Here is a 23,144-nt window from a genome sequence, read left to right as displayed (position 1 = left end):
TGGGTATACTTATACCTTTGCCTTTTTGAGTAGTAGGCAGCAGTGGTACAAATTCTTTCGCTACAGCTCTTTAGGCCACATTTCTTTGGTGTCAGAGTCCACAACAACTCTGTAATGCTGCCAGGCTTTGTAGCCAAAACCATCATTAGGAATAGTGAAGGGGTCCCCTCTGAAACCCAGAATTAAAGTGCCCCCCAGAGAGAAATCAGCCGTACATTAGCTCACGCCTAGCAGAGCGACTCAGGGCTGTGCAGCTGCGAAACCTCTGCGGATCCCTTCATACATCCCATTGCTGGGAGGACTGGTCTCAGGATTCATTCATCCAGTTCAGAGGCGAACACGGTACCTCACACACTTTTAATAACACATGTGTGGAAATGGGCCTTCTGTTTGGAGTCAAAAGTATCCTAGGGATCATCAACCTTGGCACTGGATTTCATACTGCAGTCCCACGTTTTCCCACTTTTGGCAATACCTCGCATCAATGGTTCTTGCTGCAATCCCCTGAAAGAGAAGCAGAGATGTTCATTCGCTTGTATAGTTTAATATCTGAGATATAAAAAAAATCTTTAAAAATTTCGCTGAGTAAATATCCCGAAGACAAAGAAGAATGGTTTTTCAGAAGGTATGATTTATGTGTGTGCGCACGTGTGCGCGTGCGATTAAGTAACGAATGCAAACCTAGATTTATATCGTCATTGTGTTATTACCTACGCACTCAAATTCTGCATAGTGGTCAGCTTCTAAGTAGTCTTCTGGTTAAAATTTATTGTCTTTAACGAGCAATATTATGGACTAGAAAGTTGTGATGACAAGTAGCAACAACTGGCATTCTCTCAACAATTCCACAATAAGAAAAGAGGGAAGTAAGATAATATCAGCCAGCTTCCTTCTGAAGAAGTTTAGTTAAATCAGAATTCTTCATTTTAGAAAATTACAAAGCAAAAATACTTCAGACTACTATTCTACCTAGCATGGGAGGAAGATAGTAGATATTTTTAATGTTCCTAAAATAATCACATCCTATTGTACCCCGCTCTAGTAAAAGGCATATTGAAGTAAAACACTGCTTTTTTGCGCCTCCTGTATTGTGAGAACTGTTTAAAGACCCTTCGCTTCAGGTCATGATAACAGAAGTAATCAAACGTGTTTGAGGGATGCACACTATGGCTCATCTGGCCATACGCCGAAACACAGGACTCGTGGTCAGGTCCAGGGCTTTGATTTGTCTTTGATAATATTCAGATCAATTACTGACATGAAGGGGACTCCAAAAAGCGATAGCGACTGTCCTTACAATACACGTCACAAGGTTGGAGCTGAAATTTTGATTCCTCACTCCATTATTGACCATACGTATAAACTTGCATGCATTTGCCCATGCAGTTTCCAGTTTTCAATCTCTAAAAAGGAGATGGTAGCACTTACATATCTTTGGGGATCAAGATCTAATCCTGGAGGAGCTCCAGGCTGGCAACGTTTCATACTCATAAAAAGCATCACTAAAGCAATTGTGAATAAGCGTAAGTACCGACAGGTCCTCGCAAGATCAGGATATATTTTTAATATGCTATTCTGGGGGAATAATATTGTCATGTAAATCTTATAAATCATTAATTATTAATAAAAATGAAGTGCAGTTAGCATCCTTGAGTGAAAGCCGCTATAGAAGGCTAATTCATAAATCTCTTTACAACCAAATTTCAACAAAGCATTTGTAGTTTTGTATATTCTTGGTTGATTAATTCTGCAAACTTGCATATATACATTTAATCTCCATTTTGCATATGATTATACCTATCTGCAAATTACAAGTAGCATAAGGCTGTAGAATTTGCATACATCCAAAGAGAAGATTCACTTCCGCAGAAGGACTTTTAGAAATGTGACCTCTTCTAAGTTATACCAGTAAAACATAGAAAACTCGCTGTCACTTATGATGTAGAGCAAAAACGGTGATGAAAGTGCTTGCTTGTGACTGAGAAAACAATACATTCTTCAGTCCTTCCATGCAAAGAAAATATTTCTGCTTTTTTTTTTTTTTTTTTTTTTCATTTTCCTTCTCTCACACTAACTGAATGTAGGTGGGAAACAGTAGAAACAGAAAGGGTCATGTTTGCTCCTCAAAATTTGAAGACGGTGTTTTTTTCGTTTGCCACAGATGCTCCGTGCTCATCAGTTACCGTGTAGTTCTGAGAGAGGAAAGAGAGAGAGAAATTGCCAATAACATTGGTAACCTTAAGTGTAGGCATGCATAAAAATTTGCTGAAAATTGGGTTGTGGTACATGTTCTTATTTTAGATTTGCCCTCGTTAACGTCTTTTTAATAAACAGGTGCATACACTTCCCCAAGCTGTCACTGTTGTTTACCCAGTCTGCACACTTTATAAATCTACTAATGGAATAGACCCAATCATCTTAAGGATCTGCGCTTTAATAAGCTAGAGTCTCAAAGTTTTCAGGAAAATACTTTCTGGTAATGTAGTTCTGCTGGATATGAGCTTCACAAGGTTTGCTTTCGAAGATAAAAAAAAAAAAAGTGATACAATTTCACTTCTAAGTTCAGCACAAAGTAATACAGTTTCATACATGCTTGACATTAAGATTAGCAACAAAACGGGATGGGTAGAGAGAAAGGGAAATGAAAAGGTGTAAGAAAGGTGGAAAAGGCTTTTCTGGTGGAGTTTGAAACCAAGGGGATGCTCCCCACTGAGTGCTCGGATCACTGCGGTGTAGACTCAGGCTTACTTTCACTAGTTCAGTGTCTGCCCCCCTGAAAGCTTCATTCCTTTCTCCACCTCTTAACCCAGGGCAGAAGAGCCCATCATGAGACACAGGAGACACTATTTTTTCATTCCTACCAAGTGGTGAAAGATTTTCAACCAAAATCTCCTGGTTCCTTGGTGAGTGCTTTCCCCATTAGGCTGCAAAGCAAACTGTAGCCGTGCTTACTCAGAGGAGCAGCTACAAAAGGCTGCCCTTGGAAAAGGATGTTACGTGGTGAATGTTGAAGGGATGGAGGAGCTTCCTCTCCATACTGCAGTCCCCCAGGTCATGTTTGACATTGCCACTCCCTCAAGGCTGCTTGGGTGGACGCAGTTGTGTTGATGCAAAGATTGCGTTGACTTAATTTGCGGTAGGTATTTCATATCTGCAAAGAGCACCAACTCTCTCAAGGCATTCCCTAGAAGGTCTAACTACCTGACTTCTATTCTGGCTCCCACTAAGGGGACCAAATATTTATTGCTGCAGTGCAGGTTTTAAGGATTACAGACCTCATTGATTGTGTCCATCCCATAGTTCTTTGAGAGCAGCGACTCTAAAGAAACAATAGTTACAGTCAATGTATTAGAGAGATTAATACATGAATAATTACTTTGCTAGTTGAATAGGTAAATAAGTTAAAGGCATATAATTAACTGCAGCTTCATCTCACAAGCTTTTAAATTGCATTGCTGGGGATCAGTGTTGTCCGATTGTAGATGGCAAACAGTAACTGCTGAAATTTCTTCTACTAATACCATGGGAAGAGTTTCTGCATTTAGTTCTTTGCTGAAGGTGTCAGTTCAATAGCCCTGGAGAATGCAATCTGTAATATTTATCTCCAGAGAAGTTAGGAGAATTAACCTAGCAAAACACCCGCTTCTCTGTCTCATTGAAGTTACTGCTGTTCTTCAGGGTTGGATGGGAAACCCCAGGCTTCCATGTTTCCCCTTGCCATAGATACCACCAGTAGAGTAGCAATGGAGAAATTTCTACAACATAGAAAACTCTTCCGCTACATATTTGACTGAAAACCCTTGCATGTTAAACAAAAGCTACCTTTGTTGTTTTCATACAGGGAAAATTTCTAGCTATCACCAACTTGGTTTGCACTCAAGTCTAGGACCTACCTACGAGAAGTCAAATCACCCTGTATATACACCCAAAGCTCTCAACAGGCGATTTCAACCTAGAGCTTCATACAACTTGGTGAGGTTATGAGTTGCCCGGTTCCTCGTTAGGTGAAGAACCCTTGAGCAGAGTCTGTGTTGGTCTGAGTCACGGTGCTCCATGAGGAACTACGCTCACGGTGCAGACTTCACCGTTAGCATTATTCTTTCTGGGAAAAAGGGGAAAAAAAAAAAAGAAGAAAAAAACCTTTACAGCAGCAAGACCGGGTGCAGGACAGATAGAGTGATTTGCCATGAAAAATGTTAGAGGGGCTCATTAGAGGTAAAGTTATTAGGCCAAGCAAACAGTTAATCCCTGTCACACAGAGGTAACAGAGTTGCCAGCCCTGAACTCTAAATTAAAGGCACTCTCTGAGCGCCAGAGAAGTGACTCTTTTTTGCAGCTTCCTCAGTACCATCCGTCTACCATAATGCTGTGGTCTTTTTCTTTCTTTAAATTCTGGGCTCCAACTAATTACTGGCAGGAAGTGCCTATTTTTATGCCATTAGTATGCAAATGAGTGAGAAGTAGAAAAATATTCTAAAGGAACTGTTACAATATCTGTCCACAGATTACTGGCCAATTAGAACATGGGATTAGGGCTGCGGGACCCCAAAAGAGTATGGCCAAAGTCTTTCTGCTTGGGTGCCTCAAGTGTAATTTCAATGGGAACTGTATATACACGGTCCTTTTCCTCAAAAAAAGGGGAAAAAAAAAGTTCAGGCCTAAATTGCCTGCTTACAAATGAGCACTTCTACGCTTGAAAAATGAATGCCTTCACTTCCTCGCCTCAATTTTTCTATCCATAAATTGGGGATAAAACATCCTGTTTGTCTGCGTTCCAGCACACGCCAGGGGCGAATTATTCAGCTGGACTGAAGGTCTCCTCGTCTCTCAGCCTGTCTGACAATGTCTGAAAGATGAAATCTTGTATTTATAAAATTATTTATAATGCAAGTGATAAATATTAAAAGATTTTCAGGTCTTAGCACATCTGCCTAGGTAAAAAAATAACAGGAAGAGCTGCCTGCCTTGCAACATTTTGGCATTTCCATAGCTTGAGAGCGGCAGGAATTCAGAGGTGCGGGAGAGTGGAAAACTTGGAAAACAACTTTAGTAGGCTTTTTCAACCTAGAAAATTGTGAAACAAAATGCTGCATTATCCTCAGGGTAGTTCTCATGCAAATCAGCCTTCTCGTCACTCTTTCATAATCACCGATTAGCCAGAGTAGGAAAAAATACATAATTCCTCAAGTTACAGGTCTTGACGCTTCTCACAGCTGTACCCTTTGGAAATTTTGCTTTATCACTCCATTAGGTATTACTCACTTTGACTTCCTATTAAAAAAACCAAAACAACCAAACCCAACCAAACAAAAAGTTCATCTACATACCAAAGATAACACCACACTAAATTGAGTCAGCATGACAAACATTCCTTCTCCAACAAGTTTTTTGGGAGAGGTTTGATGTTCTCGGTGGGCAGAGAAGTGAGTTCCTAAGCCAGGCTGTAACTCCAACACCTGCCCAGCCTCTCCCAGGAGCTATGCCACCTGAAAAGGCTTAATTTATCAGGGAAAATACACACACCTCCTACTCATATATAGCTGATAACAGCCCTGATTTTCTCTCCTTTCATCTGCTTCTCTCGGAAAAACATCTTTGTATCTTTTTTTTTCTTGGTCCACCTGGTACATCATTTGTTCCTTGTTACTTATTCCTCCCACCCATCCTTGCTCCCAGAACTTTTTCGAATGGCCGTGCCGCTTGCTTTGCAGCTACCACAGCAAATGGTTTGTTTCCCCTTCCATCACTTTTTTTTTTTTTTTTAAATTCCCCGGTCCAGCAGCCGAGCCCCCGCAGGCCTGGCGGGGAGGCCTCTCTCTGCTTGGTCGGTACCGGGGAGCTGCCCCCGTAGGAAGGGGCTGCCCAAGCGACGACGGGCGGCCCCGGGCTCCTCGCCCCGCGGGCAGGGTGGGTCCCCCGGGCAGCGCCGGGCTCGGGGGCGAGCGGTCCGCGGCGGTGCCCGGCCCTGGGCCGCGGGGCGGCGGGCGGAGGAAGGAGGGGGCCCGGCTGGCGGCAGGGGGAGGCTGGCTCTGCTGCGCGCCGAGGGGAGGGAGGGGCCGGGACGCCGGCGCGTCGGTGCCGACGGTCTCCAGGCGGGAGTGAGGAGGAGGAGGAGGAGGTGAGCTCCCTCTGGGTGGGGTAAGGAGCGGGGCCGCCCGAGCCAAGCAGGAGGGAGGGAAGGGGTCAGCGCGGAGCGGCGGGGCGGGCGCTCGGCCCGGGGCCGGGCGAAGAGGATGGGGGGTCAGGGCCGGCGGCGGCCGGCGCTCCGCGGGAGGAGAGGGGGGGGCTCTGCGGGCCGGGCTCCGCTCCGCTGGGCGGGGGGGAGGCGAGGGGAGCCGGCTCGCCGCCGCCGGACGCGGGGCTGCGTGCTTCGCCTGACGTGGCTCCCCGGCACCTGCGGCGCGGGAGGCGCTGTCGCGGACAGCCGTGGCCCCGGCCCCCCCTAAGATGGCTCCGCGGCCCTGGCGGCGGCCTCGGGGGGAGCCGGCCGACCCCGCGGCCTTCGGGGGGGCCCCCGCGGGAAGGGGCCGTTCCCTGGGGACCGGCCGCGGCGGGGGAGCAGGCGCTGCCGGCACGGAGTGCCGCCTGCCCGGCGGCCTTGTCATGGCTGCTCGACCCTCGGCCCCGAGGAGCCGCTGCTGGGGCCCGGAGGGGCGGGCAAGGGCCTGCCGGCACCCTCCATCCCCTTCCCCCGGCGTCCTCCTGGGCAGCCCCCGGGGGGACGCGGGGCTGCAGGGCCTGGGGCGGCCGGGGAAGGGAGCGCGGCCTGGCCGGGCCTGGATCCCCTGAGCCCGGCTTGGGGCAGGTGGCTGGGCCGGAGCCGCCGTCGGGACGTACCCAGGCCTCAGTCAGCACTCGGCCCCGCCGCAGCCCCCAGAGTCCCTGGGCGTTTGGGTTATTTCCTAAAGACACTCTTTTTTTTTTTTTTTTTTTTTTTTTTTTTTTTTAAAGTACAAGCTGTGTGGGGCAGGAACCGGTTTTTGCAAGCAGTTATGAAGTGAGCTGCAAAACTTGAATCCAGTTTCATTCCAAGTGTCACTATAGCACAATTAAAACGTTAATGTGTATGAGTAGTTCTGCTGGCAAAACTGTCAGGAAAAATTGTAACCTTTGTGGTGACGGCGTCATGCTTTATAGAACAAGGGAAAAAAACCAAACCCCAAACCCCTTCAATTTTGCAAAATGTGTAGATTTTAGGATTTTGTTTTTATTATTTTTAAGTTAAAAATGCCATGTGACAGAACACCTTATGGCAGAGGACCTGCTTAAATATACTTTGCAAGTGAATCCCAACTTTAGGAAAGTGTGTCTCAGATGAATGAGACTTGGCAGGTCTGCACAAATCTTTTAACACATGGCTGCATGATGATTGGAGTAGCAGACTGGAGGAAAGAAACCATTTGAGGTGCAAATGCATGCACTTTTTCTAAGAAGCAGGGGAAAGAGTTTGAAGCTTACTTTGTGGTAGGATTTTTCTGGTTGATGAGAAGTGGGTGTGCATTACCGTGATTCAGAGGTTAGCCCAATAGTCAGGTGAAGAGAAGTAGTGGATTTTAGTGTGGCTTATAACAGTGGTTTGGCATAATTAAATACAGCTATTTTATTGGACTCTATTAACCTGGTTAACCTTAAATCTTAACCATGACAGGGTTTTCATGTAAAGAGCCTCTATACAAAGTACAATATTGAATTTTAATTGGAGCTTTCAAAATGTAATGTAGAGTGTATTCTTCTTGCTTCATTTTTTTTTTTTCTTCTTGGAAGTCCAAGCATAGTAAAATACATTGGAAGAATACTTTCTGACGTAAGTTTAAGTGTTGTGACTCCAGATTGCATAAATCATTAAGGGCAGGATTTTTTTAATACAGTGTGGGGTTTTTTGGATCTATATGCCTGCTACATATAAAAAGGTGAAGATCACTCTCAGTAGTGCAATGCCTCCGTCTTGATAAACTTTCTGAACAATTTCCCAGTGTAATTATCAGCTGCCTGGTCAACAGCAGTGGTAAAACTCAGGAAGCAAACTCACTGTGCAGCTCAAGATGTTGGTGCTTTACAAATATGGTATGAAATTCCTCCCTCCGTTAGTAAATACACAATCCAAATTCTCATGCAGTAGTATTGTTACAGCTACTGTCAGTTACTGTGCTTGGGGTAGTGCTGTAAAGCCTTGTGAAGGCAAGAGCAGCTCGTAGAGAATTGGTCTTCTCCCACAGTTTAGGCTGAACGAGGGAAGGTGTTTGGCACGTGAGTCACTAATACGATACCAGTGAACATCTCCTGAATTTCAGTCTTTTGGGATTTGCCACAAGTTAAACACCTGTTAATTAACCCTTGCGGATCTCTCTGTTGCATTAGGATTATTACCAAGTGTGACTTGTACTGTTGGGAAAGTTCTGCTCGTAGCTTGCAAAGTCCCCGCGTTACAGCTGAAATGCGTTGCTTTTGCTGCTAAGTCATTTAGACTCTACTGTGAAAGTTACACAACTTCCTCAGTGTTGCTTTAAAACTAAAATATAGACATATTTTAAAGACCTGGTTGGCTGGAGGCCTATTTTAGAGTGGCCAGTAAAAGTAATAAACTATCCTCAAACATTTCTGCTCAATAAAATTTGAGAATATGAAAACAAAAAGATTCCGGTTTAGCTTTTTATAAAATGTTTTCTACGCTCTACAACTGCAGTGTTTGACATTGCCCATAGCTCAAAGAGCCACGTGCCTTGAGCGTTTTAGGCCTCTTACCCAATCTTCAGCGTCGACTTCTGTTATTTTCTGTTTTGATCAGAGCCGTGAATGTTTATTGTATCTCACCAATATCCCACACTGATGAAAATTTCTAGATAGATGTTTCTATCATCAAAACAGCACTTTACCAGTGTACTTTTTTTCGCTCAGGTCTCCTGGAATAAACTGCTTGGGCAGAATGGCTGCTGTAAGCTGGGATCACGCCAAGTGCTTCCTGATGTAGAGAAGGCCAGTAGTTTTAGAAGCATTTGCTGTATTTAAATTCCTTATGGGAGAGCCATCGAGATATTTCTCCTGCTGCAGTTGATGAGCAAATATTTAATGTAGAATATTCCCTTGTATTAGCTCTTCCAGTTGCAAAGAGGAAGTCTTGTCCAAAGACTTGAGATTTTACCTGGTTAAATAATTAAAGAACTACTGTTTCTGTATAAACTGGATCCTAAACTGTGTGCTCAGGAGAAACATATATAGCATATGTTCCTATGTGACCAGAATTGTATTCTGTTGTAAGGGAATACACTGAGAATATATTTTAAGCTTAGATTTTTAGTGATATTGTTATAAATAATGGGACCTTAATGCTGACTGGTTTATTTGAGTGCTCCTGTGTACTGCTGATTGAGACACAAGCCGTGATGTAGTGAGAGTAGTAATGAAAACAAGGCAAATGATTTGCAAACTTGAAAAGATGATCTCATTTTTCTGGGACTAGTTATGTGACTTAGTAATATTGCTAACTGAAAAAAAAAAAAGGCAAAAATGGCGAACAAAATCTAAATAAATATGCAAGGCTCTTATGAACACATACAGCAGGCATTTTATAAATATGTTGGCTACCATGTTTGTTTCTTTTTTTTTTCCATTGGTATGTGAGAAACGTTCTGTCCCAAGTTTGTAAAGCAGGAAAATCATCTTAATCTTTGGTGGCAGAATTGTTAACGAGGGGCTCCAGAGAGGCTGCCTTCCCCTGCCCCCAGCCATCAGTAAGCGGTGCAGTTAGCAGTGGTGCAGCAGTGCCTTAGTGCTGCTGTAAGGACACACACCCCAGTGTGAATTTCACTTCGGAATAGATATATATCAAAGTATGTCTTAAATGTACACCTTAGCTAGCCATATTGCTGCACATCAGATGTGAAAGTAAAAATAAATGTGTGAAGCACCAGACAGAGTCTGAAGTCTAAATCTGAAAATCATGTCTCCAGTCTATTACCCAAAATCCTGGACCCCGTATATAGGAGCGTGTATATGTGTTTTATTTTTTGATCCATAGTATTTCCTGTAGGCAAGAAATCAAAAATCTTTTCAACTTATAAATGACTATGAGTAGGGAAGCCAGTACTTCAGATCACTGGTATTTTGAGTGTGAGTAGCTCTTTGATGTCCAAACAAGAACTGGAGGAATGTCTAAAATTGACAATGAAATATGTAATATTAACGATGAAATGCAGAACTTGGAGGAAAGGAGGCAAGGCCAGGCACTAAATATGGTTTGTTTCTTTCCCTTGAATAATAATTTGTTAGGGCAAAGGCACAGAAAGAACACAAACAGTTGAGACATACAAATCCCAAAGTGAGTTAGTGCTGTCTAAGCAACTTTGATTTAGTATTTGCGTGTGTGTAGGTTTACATATAATCAAACATATGTGCAAAATTTAATACATATGTGATTAGCAGAAGTTTTATCACGGACACTTCAGATGCAACTGGATTTAATATCATCTTCATAGCTTAACTTTGCTAAATTGTTCTAAAAAGTGGTTAAAAAGATTAATGTTAGGTTGAAAAGAGAGGAATTTAATCAGTTTTGCATCTGAAAACATCTTTACGTTTTGTGGCTATACAATGGTGCCACCAGTGTGGCTATACAAGCTGTTTTCCAGTTTTGCTCCAAGATTATTTATGGGCAGTCAGATGCCATGTTTGTGCATCAAGTTGAATGTGTTAATGGTGCTTGATGGTACAAGGATGTCATTGCCATAAATACTGCGGGAATGTTTTCTTCATAGAGGTACAACAGTGGTCCTTAAAAAGGTTGCTTTGGCCATGGCAACAGAAAACTTGTGGTTATCGTGGTCTTGATGAATAAACTACCATCTAGAGTGCAAGATTTCTTTCATAGTCATTGTTAGAAGTTGTCATTGAGGGGGGAGGGAAAAAAGCCCACACCCCTTAAGTTCATGCCTAAGTAGTTGGATTCAGATTTAATATGATGCAGTTTTTTATTCCTTCTCTGGGATGGAAGATTTACTGAATTGATGTTCCATGATGGATGTTACTCACCCTGGCAGAATTCAGTGGTCAAGTGTGTTGGAATGAAGGATGAAGACCTTGCTGTTGCCATTCGGTGTTTTTCTCAATCTGAAAAGACAAAGAGAAGCTGCTTCTTCAGAGAACTGAGATTTTTGGTTTGTCCTCCTAAAGCCTAATAAAATGTACATAATAGAAACAGAACTGTTATAATGCCATTATGTAGAAGAACTTCCAGAATATCACAAAGCTTTGTGTGTATGTGCAAGAGTAAATGTTTGGGAATGCTGAAAACTCAGAGTGATTAGCTAGAGCAACGGTGATATGTGGCTGTAGGGGCAGAATATTTGGGATAAAGAATAGTGAAGATAGCTTCATTTTTAGGATTAGCTCTTAGAAAAATATCCTCTTCCTGTTCTTTCCAGGCAGATTGGTATGGAGGGAAAAAAAAGCCTGAGAGTTGCACATTAATGACATTAGGGAAAACAAAAATTAAACAACTAGTTGGACACGTTGTGTCTTTGATATTCTGGTTGTTTTCAAGGTTTACACAGAGAAAATGCTGTAAAATGACTTTGCAGAATAAGCTCCCAGCGGTTTTCTGTGAAATTCTGTGTTTTGCGGTTTCCCAGTTAAAAGTTTTGACATTCCCCTTGTCTATCTATCACATTGCAGTTTAATACAGTAAATTTCTGGGTATAACTTTGTTTGTGCTTTTTTTGGATAAATTCAAGTTCTCCAAATAAACAATAACATCTTGTTGGCTTTAGAGAATAATTTCTTGTCCTGATCTTACTTTAAGAAAACTTTAACAAGAAATATGCTTTTGTTATCATTCAGTCTTCTTTTTTGTTGTGATTTAAACGTAAAGGCAGGATTTATGGAAATGACTGGAGGGTGATGCTGGCCTAATTAGTCATTGTTTCTGGCAAGGCATGAAAAATCGGTCGTTCTTCTGCCTAAAACTAATAGTGTGCTTTGTATTTAACCTGTAGGTCTTTTGTAAAACAAATGGTTGTGCTAATAAGTGCAAAATACACATATTTAAAGTTCTTGTAATATTATTTGGCATGCTGTTCTGGGGAGCCATTTAGGTTTTTTGTTGATGGTTAAATTTGCTAAGGTAGGCTGCCTCTCCCTGGCAAAAGGTATATTTATATACTTAAAGTAGTAGCTGAGCTGGGACTTGCCATAGCAATTTTGGAATTGAATATGGCTTTTCTACTAGTGTCTATTCAAGGATTAAATACAAAACACTGCAGTGCTTTACAAAAGTACGAACACCTCTTACACGTTTTTGCCAAGAGTTTTAACATTATCGATGTGATATGTTCACCCTTGGGCTGAGTGATCTCTCTTATGGGGGGGTTTTTTGTTGGCCTTACTGAGGTGAATTGCCAGTAATTGGTATTTCACCCAGAAGCGACCCAGGTGACTTAGGGAATGCCACCACCTTCAGCATCCCTGTGCATGTGGAATGTCCTTCCTTATCAGGCTTGAGAGAGGGGGGCATTCAGCACAGTAATGACTGAAAACTTGCCTTTTTTTAAAAGAAAAATAAATCATCATCAGGGGCGTGTGACATGAATGCTCCTCCCTGCCTTTGCCCTCTCCTTGTGAGACCGCAGCTTATGCTGCTCTTCAGCATCCTTAACGACCACAGGACGTTGGAGCAGAAAGCTACTTCGCGTGTTCCTCTTTATGAATCTGTTTCAGGATTAAACTTTTAAAAGTCACAACCCCCAACGTGCAACTGCAGTTTCATGGTAGCTGTGACATTATTTTACTATTCATGCTGTGAATTTCATTCTATAGTAAAATGAATATTATATTGGCCTTTTAAGTTGGTTGTCAGTGGAGAATAGGGAAGCTACACTTCGAGCATCTGTATGCAATCTTGGCGACAAGTAGGACCCTCTGGAAAGCTGTTACTGTTGGGGCAGAACTAATCATTCCATGTGAAATTATATAAGGAGAATTAGCTCTGACTCTACCTCATTTCCTGTCATACTGCTGTGAAAATAAGCTTAGAAATGGCAAACCTCCCCTCCTTATTTCTCTAAGTACTTTATGAAATACTTCTTTTTATTAAGGCTTATTTGTTGTAGGTGCTAGAAACAAAAATAACTACCTGTATTTCTAGGTACTAATGGAATGCGTGTCCTTGCCCAATTTGGCAGTTTTGATCTGGATTCCCGGGATCGGTTGCCATTGCCTTCTCTGTACTTTGACTTTATTTCCCCCGTGGACCATTCGGAGTACTTCATATTTAAGGTAGCATGCTTGATGTGATAGAAAATTGTCAATCACGGACTGCCTTGGCTATTTAGAAAAAAAGAGATATCAAAAACCTGCTTGGAGCTCTAAGGAGCAGTTAGGTCACCTGCTGGTTTGCCTGGCAGGAGCTCAAACTCGTACAGCCTTTAGGTTTAGAAAAGAAAACACAGATCTCTGGAGGTCATCCACTTTACGCTAAGGCCCTGTACTGTATGCATGAGCATACAGCGTTCATCGTAAAGCCAGATAGATATGTATAGATGGTTTCTGACATGTTCATCTTACTAGGTCTTAAAAACAGTCAGTGGAGTTTTGTGTAACCCCTCCACAACCTTATCTGTTTAACTATCTCTAGAGGTAGCATATTTCTTCTAAAACTATTCTAATTCTTTTCCTAGCCCATTAACCTTCTTGGGTTTTTTTGGTGGTTTTTTTTGTTTCTTTTTGGTTGTTTTTTTTCCTGCTTGGATATTGCAGTATTGGGACATGAGCATAGTTTTTTGTAACTGCTGTTATCCTGTTTTGAAGCCTGTGCCCTCTTTCTTTATTCATCTTTTTTTCTGTACTCGGCAAACCTGTTTCCCTTTAACTTTCCCTGATTGCTTAGGTTTTCTTCTGAGCTTTTCTCGATTTCCTACAGCTGTGTATCCACACCTGAACATAATGTATGACCTTAGTCAGTATCAGTGATGAATAGAATAGATCTTACCATCTTTTGCATATAATGCTCCTATTAATACAAAGTCAAACTAATTTTTCTCTTTTTTGCATTCAATTTAGTGTTAAAACCCCAGTTTCAGTTCTGCTGTTAATCACTTAGGACTACTTTTTTTTGATTCTAACTCTGCTTCTCAGGGTACTTGCAACTTGTTCCAGGTAACTACAAAATTTTGCAAGTATATTGTTCCTCATCTGAGTAATAAATGAAAACATTAAGTAATCCTGCACTGAAAATGCTGTCTGCATTATGATGTGAGGGCCAAGAGGAAGAAGCTTATTCTAGTCGGAGTCCTGCAGCCTGTACCTTGATGCAGACCTGACCTTTGGCGATGGAGTCACGGAATGGCTGCGTTGTGCTCCAACCCCTTCATCATCTTTGGGGCTGTTTGCTGGTCTTGCTTGGGTATGTCCAATTAATCACCTGTAATTAATTGGATAAATATACATGTGCATGCTTCTGTGTCTGAGTAACTTGAGATGCATCTATACACAAATGGTCATTCTTCATGGCTACTAGATCAACACTTTAAAAAAATAATCTTTGATCAAACAGATAATCATTGTTTGAAGTAAGTGTTATTTTGTGAATCATGTAGACAAGGGAGGAGGGGAAGAAAGGGTATCTCTACTTCAAAACCTTTTATTTTGTGTTATTTGCTTGGAACATAATCTATAGGTGTTTTTCTTTTACGTTACTGTTTTAGTATACCTGATGTGATCAGAAGCACTTTATCTTAGCCTCTGCACTGATGTTTCCAAAAAAAAAGCGACTAAGATGCTGCTAGAGGACCATGGCTTACAGTTAAGGCAGATGTGACTGCAACATCTGTGCCTAGGAAAGCTGCAGTCTGAGCTGCCTTCTGCCTTCAGGATTTCTGGGATTCCAGAAGCAGAAATGGTTGCAGAGAAGACATGTCCTTTGAGATTTTGAAATGCTTCTGGTTAGAGTGTAAAGCTCTTCCTTACTAGGCCCACAGGAAACACATCTCCTATAGTGCAGCCAAATTGGTATTGTTATTAAATACTTCTTCTCAGACTCTCCAGTGGTAACTCTTTTCTGTGGTGGTGTTATTTGGGAAGAAGAGCCTCTATGGTTGCCTTTGTGTATTGACTAGCTGAGGGTGTGACCTTGACACATAACTCTGCGTGGTGATTTCTGACGTGGAAGCTGTGGTGGGATCCAAAGAACAGTTTATAGAGAGTTTTTCATCTTTTTCCTTAAATTGAACTTTCCAGTACTAAAACTTGGGACTTCAACCTTGGGATCTTCATTAGAACACAGTCTAGAATAATAGGAAGAAAACCCCCAAAGCCTTGCTGTCGAACAAATTAAAATTCATTTTCTTTAATGATTCTCCCCTTTGCCAAATATGTTCTTGCAAATTGAGTCTTTGCCCTTGGTTTATTCTCAGTGCAGCAACCTTGTTGGTTTCTGGGTGGCATAAAATTCTGCATATTCCTCTCTGGTTCTGAAGAAACTCCTGTCCTTTTCCATCATTTCTGAGCAGCAAGTATGTCTACTTTCTGATCTCGGGACTCCCTGCTTGCTGTGCTTCACCTCTGCTGTTGCATCCTGCTCTCGAAGGCTGTCCCAGGTGAGATGTGCTTGCTTTTCTTTCCCCTTCCAGGAGAGCTACTGTGGCCCGTTGTGCAGCCTCTGGGAAGAGACGAGCTGGTGGCCTTCCTCTGCTCCAGCTGTAACCTTTTTGAAAGGACTTAATGCACGGCAGGCAAACCAGGTACGCTCTATGGGAGTTCAACAGAAAACGTGTACTTCAGAAATGGAAAGATATACTGCTGTAAGTTTACGAATATGTTCTGCAGAAGAAACAGCCTGTAAGTAATATGTTAAGAGGAGCTGGATGAAACCTGAAGACAACCTCCAAATGAGAAAAGCAGGTGGTTTGCATTATTTCCTTCATGCTTAGTTTTTATGTTGGTGTCATCATAACAATACGTGACAAATGAATATGCTTTTCTCTGTGATGTTTAAAATTTGATTACCTGAATGTTTATGCTGTGCAGTACTTAGAAATATTTGAAGAGTTTTATTCTTTGCAGGATTGTACATAGACCAATTTTGAAGTTGAACAGTATATTTAATAGCAGACTATCCTCAATAAGTTCTTAATCGTTTGGATGTATTAATATCACATTTAAAAATGTAACCTTTGCAAATGTAGTTTTTAAATTCTGTTCAAGATGTGAACTCTATTCTGTTTTTTAACGTTAATTATGCAAGTTTGAAATTCTCAGTTTCATTTAAAGATACGGCTTTTTATTTGTATGTAGCTGTTGAAATAAATTACCAATCCAAGCAAACATTCTACTAATAAACAAGGGATGCCTGGAGTTGGCTCTACTAACTGAGACAATTTAATTCATCCATCATCAGGGATGATGTTTCTTAGCAACACAAAGTATTTTCACCCAGGGCGCTTTCACGAACTTTCACATTTTTCTTCAAATACAGCCTTGGTAGTATTTTATATGACCTGAAGTTCGTCCATCTGTCCTGAAGCTCCCAATACTTTTCCATTCCCTCCAATGATCAAATGATCTGATATACGTTTTTTCAGCTTAATAATACACAAGTTGACTAGAGAATCATTTCGCATGTCAGATTTTCCAAAGGGTTCTGGGAAATTATTTGTTACTCTGTATAGCAAAGCTAAAAGTTATTGAAAATGTGTTATAGTTTCATAATAAAACAGATACGAAAAATATTGGCTTGGGAGCTAACTAAATGCTTTCTGATAGCCATAGCCTCAAGGGGGATACTTGGATCATTTGTAATAAAGGGATATCTTTGATATCTTTTGGTGAATTGACTAGTGTTCTGTTTAGATCATAATTTATGAAAAAAAAACCTGGCTTGATACACAATGTTATATTATCAAATTCTTTGGGTGTAAGAATTGCCTTAATGTATGGCCAGAAATATTTATTCTTTTAATGCACTCTAAGAAATCAGAAGATACATTGATACGTTAAGACGCTACCTTTATTTCTTGCTTTCTATTTTTTTTTAACACTTGTGAAGCTGATTTGATCAGCGTAGTTAGAGCCCAGAGTTGCTGGGGAGATTTGGCTTGCTTAAGAAACCCCTTCAGGTATATAATAAGTGTTATTCAGTACTGAGAGCAAACATCTTCCAAATGAAATGCATTATTTTGCTTTGAGAAATAATATATTTTTTTAATTTTTGGTAAACTGCTCTGAAAACTTCTGTAATTCTTGTGTGAATAGGGACTAAGCTGCTGCTTGTATCCTGCTTTGAGAGGAAAAGTTTTAGTGGTTATACGATGAAGGCATCTTTATCAGCAGTGCATAGTGATAAGTGTTTGAAAAATGTTTGAGTTAACAATTAGCTTATTTCACAAAGAAGGTGTGCAGAAACCATTTTAAATAGTGGGAAAACAAGTTACAGAAATACTGGCTTGATTCTTCCTTGTCGTTAAAACAAAAAAATAATCCTATGTTGCAGTTCATGTCATCTTAGCTTTATTCTACTGAGTTTTCATATATGCCTGTAAAGTCTTTGTACATATGGATATATGCACAAAATGAATTGGAAGAATTAGGAGGATGCTGTTATATAAAGGTTCTATTGATGGTGTTCTAGACTGTGTGTGGCGTTAATGCATAAGGGAATATTTAGGGAGTCCTGAGAGTTGCCAGTAATGACCGTGCTTGCTTTGTTGTTTAACTGGATACCTTTCTGTAAGGATGACATCTTGCAAGTGAACTCGCAATTCCTGTGTGAATTCAAGCTGAATGGCTCTCGGTTTCCAGTTGGTGTTTCTAGTTCTGGGACACTTAATTGACGTCTGAGCTTGAACATCTTGTTTAAGATAATCTTTGTTGCAGTGTAGGCATTTCATTATTAATGAATGTATTAGTATTAATGTCCAGCATCTTGCAAGATCTCCTGCAAGACTTTGTTGCGTGTGGTGACAGACTATCTACATTTTCATCTCTGCCTTAGCATCCTGGCGTCATCTGGGAAGCTCCAGAATCAGTTGTAGGCTCTCCTTGCCCTTTCGGGTATAGAAAATTAATTGCTCATAGGAGTAGGCAGAGTTTGCAGTTGTGATGGCTCCTCTAGGTAGTTAACAGTCAAATGTTGTGGACGTTTGCTGAAGGCTGATGTTTACGTTGCAATAAAATAATGTACGGTCACGTTGTAGACCTGTATTTGCCTCTCAGCGTATGTTCTTTTGTTCTGTAATGCTCTGTGTGTAAAGACTGACTTGAAAGCTGGTAATATATTTTTCAGAAAGTCAAATTTAAAAGATTTTTAAATATTGAAATCTCTTCATAATTGAGACTTTATTTTTCCAACTATAAAACCAGTGTCTAAATTTACAGAACTTCTACTGCCACAGGCAAGTATGCACAACCTCTTTAATAAGAAACCAAACCTCCCAAAGCGCCTTCAGAAATTAGTTTAAAATTCCTGTTTCTAACTTGAAACTGAATCTTAAAGCCATTTTGCACACATTGGCAGTATCCAGTCTCAGGTATAAGAAGTTTAGTTTTGGCGAAGGTTTCATTTGGGGTAGAGAAAATTCCATAGGATTCACAAGCAAAATACAGTGCTCTGTTGTGAAGTACTGGAAGATGCTGGTGGAGATGCATCAGTCTCAGGTGGAGGAGGGCGGGCTTCTAATAATTTCCCTTTACTTGGGCACTTCTTTTATATAGCAGAATGGTTACTTTGGGTAGGCAAATAATACCAAGACATCACCTGAGTACTGTGCTAAAGACAAAATTCATTACCAGATGTTACTTTCAAACCACAGCCTCTCCAGCCTGACTAAGGCAGCTGCTGGGGTCCTTCTCTCTTACCCCTGCTCCCTTTATTTTCGGCCGGGGCTTCTGCCCATACTCCATGCAGTGTCCTGTGGTTAAATGTAAATATATGAAGAATTGATGAAAATTATCTTTTTGAAGGTAGTAGAAAGTCTGGAATAAGTCTAATAAATAGATAAGGATAATTTGTAACAAGGAAGACACAGTAATGTCAGAACTGTTATAAATTTTCAAAACCTACTTTTCATCTTCATCCATCCATGATTCAAGCAAAGAACATTCACTTTATGGCCTGCAGCACAATACAAGTTGTACTTTGCTAGCTTTTGGTCAAAGTGATGAACATATTATTTGAATTTTAGGAAAGACAATTTGAAAATGTGCTATGTTTAGGATTTAATCTTGAAGTTATAAGAATAACTAGTGGTTTTTGCTGTTGTATCTTTTAATGTTCATGTGCAAAGAATGACGTGATTAGAGTTGTCACTAGGAACATTTAGTTTTTCATGCAAAGTATTTTTGGGCAGCTCTTATTTGGAAGAACATGGGATGGAATATAAAAGAACTAGTCTAAGAAATTTCTGTTTGTGTTAAGGTCACAAGTTATAATTGTTTGGATGCTATTTCTGCAGTTAGTCTCTGCAAAAATAGAGAAGGTGGGGGCAAAGTGGTGAGGCTAAAGCATTTCTCAAGGTAGTTGGCTTTGGGGTTCCCATCATTTAATATAGCTGTGTCCTTCCAGAGATTCGGGAACTAAATGATTTTATTCCAATTAGGACTTGGACACACTTAGGAATGAGCAATCAGATGTCTTCCTGTACACAGTCTTTGTGTAACGTGTTGTGTTTGCGTGTAACTCTCACTGTGTGAGAGTCTGCATGAAAGCACATGGATATGGTTCCATTCCAGTCTGTCTCTAGGACACAAAGCTATTTTGTGTTGTCAATAAAAATCATAAATTCTCTGCGTTACTGAGCTTTATTTCCAGCCACGGAGTAGTACATGAAAATGTTATGGGATATTGGATATTTAATTGCTGTATTTTTTTAAGTCTCCATTTTGAGTGTGTATATCTCTCTCTGGCCCTGACTCATGGGAAGATGTAGTGAAACGTCCTCTTCCAAGCAGCTCCTGATGAGCAAGTTACAGGGAGTAATGGATGTGGGAGAGGTTGAATCTCAAATGTTAATGACGTTGTTTTGACACACAGTAGTATACTGTGTTATCAAGGAGGAGGACCTACTTCTGATGAGATCCTTCTGTTGTACATTCCATAGTATGGAATGAAAACCTGCCTGACATAAATGTTTTATGGTGTTTTTAGGCCTTAACTGGTAGTCCCTGAGATCAGAAATGCGAGTGGGTCCTTAAATCCTGGTCATTCAAGAGACATGGAGAGAAAACACTCTTCACAACTTGCTGTCACAAGGTAGTAAGATAAAATTTACAGTAGTAGCAGTCATCGTCTACGGTGATAACATGGTTTTGTTCTTGCCCTCCTGGCTGTAGCTGTGTGTCTCTTTTCCAAGCCTTGCATTGCATCTAAGGTCAGGGCGTCACAATTTTTATATTTTCAATCTGCTAGTCTGAGCCTTCAATCCCAACCTCCCTCCTCCAAGCTTTTAATACCCTAATAACTACTTCACCGCATACACTTTTGTGAAACTTGATTACAGTTTTTCATAACCTCTGCTTTCATCTAACTATCTTCAGCCAGAGAAGTGAAGGTTTGATTCAGTGATATCTTTGTATGAACAAAATAGGAGGACACTTATTTGCATGTCAAAGTGCTTTCCAAACTCTGGAATTTTCCTGTATTTGCTTGGCAAATTTTTTTTGTCTGTACTCTTTAATAATACTGTGATGCTTCTGTCCCCGCCCTCTGTTTCCCTCCTCCCCTCTCCCAATCTCTTTCTCTAGAAACTCCTCATATTTTCCTTTATTTTGAGAGCTGGCAGGTATTATGTTCTATCCAAAGGAAGCAATTTTATTCTTAACACAGTCTCAAAATGTAAAAACAAAACACTGAGCTGTTTGCCATGAATTTTACTTAAATGGGTTTTGACTGAGGGGAAAAAAGGTGATTATCTTCAGATCATTCAGGAATTTAAAGTAAAAATACTATGTTTTGCTAACTGTTGGAAACTCTATGTAAACTTTTAAAGCCTATTGCTTTTTTAGTCTTTTATTTTATTTGCAGGGGCTTCTGTAGAGTATGGGATTTCCAAGCCTGAGTCAGGCTTGCATTTACAGCTCCTGGCAGTGTAGCATCAGGTAGTGTAATGTGACTTGACTGGTCTGACTCAAGACGATTGCAACTCACAGCTCCTTCCCACAAATAACGTATTTTTTTGTTATCTGTCAGTTTTGCTATTTTGTAATGAGACCTGATAGAACTAATCAGTCCTTTTCTGTATGCAAGATACAGTTGAAGGAAGGGTGATGTGGTAGGCTGTTACCTCGGTTGATGTAGACCAAACCCTAGACTAAACACTATTTTAGAGTATTGTCTGGAAACTGCATAGGTTTAGGTGCTGCAATATGAGGTTTTGGTCCAGATTTTATATTCTAGAAGAGAATTTACAGTCTTGAGGAGAAGACTGACTCTCTCCCCATGGGACAGCTAGCATAACTGTGGCTTGTGGTAAAAATAAGTAACTGGCACTCCTCACCTACATTTTTCCCATCCATACCGTGTGGTTTGGTGTTTTTTTGCATTCAGGGCAGGCTACAGCAATGCTTGTTTGATGAATTGCAGTTTGTCTCATGAGCATGATACTTTGAGAATAAGAGCAATGACTGATTGGGTGGCTTCTTTCTGATTCAATAAGCAGGCCTTCCATTATACATCGGTTTCAGAAACAAGCTGTTGGGGGGGGTGTGTGTGTGTATATATATGTATATAAAGTATTGAGCATGCTGAAATAGGTACGATGGAATCCCAGTTATACAAACAAAAAGTGAGAATCTAAGTAGTTCTGTATTTGGTGTTAATGATCTGTATTTCATATGAAAGGTTGACCTTTGCAGGGCCTTTTCTTCTAAAGTAAAGAATAGGCTGATCTGTTTCTCCCACAGCTGGAAGGGCCGGGGAAAATTTGGTTGAGCTTATTTTTTTAAGCAAGACTATCACAGGGAATGATAGGGCCAATTGCTGAGATTGCGAAGGACTGTGCGGCCCCAGGCATCTTTAAGTATGTGTGAAGACTGATTCTGTTTAATGCAAAAAAACCCCATGAAATGGCTAAGTTTAGACCAAACACTGATTCAGGTCAGGAAAAATGAGATCCTTCCCATTGACTTAAAATGGGTATGTGAGACTTTGGTATGATGATTCATGTAAATCAAAGCGAATGGGCATTAGATTACACATTCATCATTATGATTATCACTTGGACTGCTTAGCATGTGTAACCTGGTAAGCATTTGTTGGTATTGTATTTAACTATAAAGACAATATTAGGGCATTATATTCTGAATTTTATTTAATTTATTGTGATGGTCTAAAGCTCTATGACTTGAAGAGTTTGAGGCAGAAAGACAAATGATCAAGAGCATGCCCATTCTGCATGGGGAGTTTGTGGGGTGTGGGTGAGTTGTTTTGTGGTGGGTTTTTTTTTTTACATCTGGTGATATAGTTACCCAGATGTAAAGCATGCTTTTGACTGCAGTAAGAATCTACTTAAAATGTCATTTTTAAAGTAAATATAAACCTATTTAAAATATCTTATGTTAGATATGTAAATGCTTTCTTGCAGACAAAAACATTCAGCCCACCCAATTGTGTAACTTCAGCTTAAGCCAGTTTTCTGTTTCCAGCCTCTTAATTGTTCTGTAATCTGTGGAGTACAAAGAATTAAATGTGTCCAGTCTTAAACATTTGGTTAATCTCATTATGCTCAGGGAGGTGGTTTGGGTCTTGGGATGTGGGGCTGGGACTTTGGCCTGTTGACAGCTGTTTTAAAGGTTGAATGCTGTTAGAGCCTCTTGCCTCTGATAACAAGACTTTTCCAAAGCCTCAAGAACATTTTACAGCATCCAAATAAGAGACTGAGGCATTATCTTTAAGCATTTAAAATAATCTTAAGACCCATTGGAGGGATATGTTTGGTCAGATGGGCAGCTGTCACTCTTCAGAACTGAAAGATCTAGAGAAACACAAAGATTTGAGGTATGGTCAAGGATTTAGTAGAGCTGCTGCAGAAAATGTGACCCAGTGGGAAGAGGTTGAAAACGTGTATTTTTGTGGGCCGGCTCTCTTCCCTTTGCCTGTTGTAGCTCCTGAATGGGTGAAAAGATCTGAAAAGTATGTGTATGTGGAGAGAACATGGACATGGGTA

The 23,144-nt window shown here is 40.7% G+C and overlaps 1 protein-coding gene across 13 annotated transcripts in view; it reads left to right on the top strand.

Annotated features, from left to right (window-relative positions):
* Positions 1–5,866: 5,866 nt before the first annotated feature.
* Positions 5,867–23,144, top strand: part of QTMAN (queuosine-tRNA mannosyltransferase) — a 185,087-nt gene continuing 167,809 nt past the window's right edge. For 8 of the 13 annotated variants that reach the window (XR_012836187.1, XM_075757263.1, XM_075757262.1 and 5 more), the window contains exons 1-2: positions 6,059–6,118; positions 15,621–15,728. The gene's annotated coding sequence lies outside the window, so the exon portion shown is untranslated. Of the gene's footprint in view, positions 5,908–6,055; positions 6,139–15,617; positions 15,729–15,754; positions 15,889–23,144 lie in introns of those variants that run through there. The other 5 variants (XM_075757253.1, XM_075757254.1, XM_075757256.1 and 2 more) reach the window with 5 other exon arrangements.

Source organism: Balearica regulorum, chromosome 6, assembly GCF_011004875.1.
Source record: "Balearica regulorum gibbericeps isolate bBalReg1 chromosome 6, bBalReg1.pri, whole genome shotgun sequence".
Lineage (NCBI taxonomy): Eukaryota > Metazoa > Chordata > Aves > Gruiformes > Gruidae > Balearica > Balearica regulorum.
Note: the sequence above shows the minus strand (reverse complement) of the source record. Positions and strands in the feature narration are given on the sequence as shown.